The 987-nt window shown below is 37.3% G+C and overlaps 1 non-coding gene across 1 annotated transcript; it reads right to left on the bottom strand.

The window, feature by feature from the left end:
• Nucleotides 1–301: 301 nt before the first annotated feature.
• Nucleotides 302–437, bottom strand: LOC136380241 (small nucleolar RNA SNORA5). Its single transcript, XR_010746915.1, has one exon. It is a non-coding gene; the product is annotated as a small nucleolar RNA SNORA5 (small nucleolar RNA).
• Nucleotides 438–987: the final 550 nt, after the last annotated feature.

The following is a 987-nucleotide window of genomic DNA, read 5'->3' as shown; positions in this document are numbered from 1 at the left end:
TTTTATTCCTGTTTACCTACCAAAATTTCAAATAATGTCTCCTGTTAATCTCTCCCAATTTAGATTACAAATTATATGGTTTCCTTATACAATATACCATTTATTGACATAATTCAGTGGAGAGAAGATGGATATTTTTAGCATATAGTACTGTCAAAAGTGGCTTAATAAATGGGTGAAAATAAAAATTGATCAAATTTTAATGCATTAAGCACTTAACTGTACAGATATATTATAAGCCAGTAAGAAAATATTGGAAAACACCTGAGTGACTTCAGAATGGGAAATGATTTCTTTTTTTCCATGTCCACAGCTAAACTTATCCCCTGGTCCCAGGGCAGGAACCCAGAGCCCATGAGCGGTGGAGCTTGCTGCAGCAGCCACCTGGGCCAGCCTCTGCTATGGGGGGAGCAGGGGCTGAATTTGACTTGGCTGCGGGGGAGATGATTTCTTTAGCTGTACCCCAAAAGTTTAGATCATAATGGAAAAACTAGATGAACCTGACTACCTAAAAATTAAAAATTTTTGTTCAATGAAAGGCACTTAAAGTAACAAATGGAAGACAGCCTGGAAAAATATAATTAAAACATTTAAAACTGACAAGGGATTAATATCTAAAATAATTGAGCAATCCCTGCAAATCGACAAGAAAAGGAGGATTTGGCAAAGAATATGAATAAGCAATTTACAGACGAGGAAGCCCAAATTACCTACATGATCATGACTAGATTCCCAACAGCATAAGTAATCAGGGAGATATAAATTAAAACCACCATGAGACTAATTTTACACCCATCAGATTGGTAAAATTACAAAGTCAGATGGCACCGTTGTTGGTACAGATGTGGGCGATGACTGCTGGTGAGAGTGTCAACTCATGAGCCACTCTGAAGAGCAATCTTTCATGAAATTGAGTGTATATATATCCAATGACCCAGAAATTTCTCTCCTGATCTAGATCCTAGAGAAACTTAGACAGGGCCATAG

Source organism: Saccopteryx leptura, chromosome 8, assembly GCF_036850995.1.
Source record: "Saccopteryx leptura isolate mSacLep1 chromosome 8, mSacLep1_pri_phased_curated, whole genome shotgun sequence".
NCBI classification, from domain to species: Eukaryota; Metazoa; Chordata; class Mammalia; order Chiroptera; family Emballonuridae; genus Saccopteryx; species Saccopteryx leptura.
Note: the sequence above shows the minus strand (reverse complement) of the source record. Positions and strands in the feature narration are given on the sequence as shown.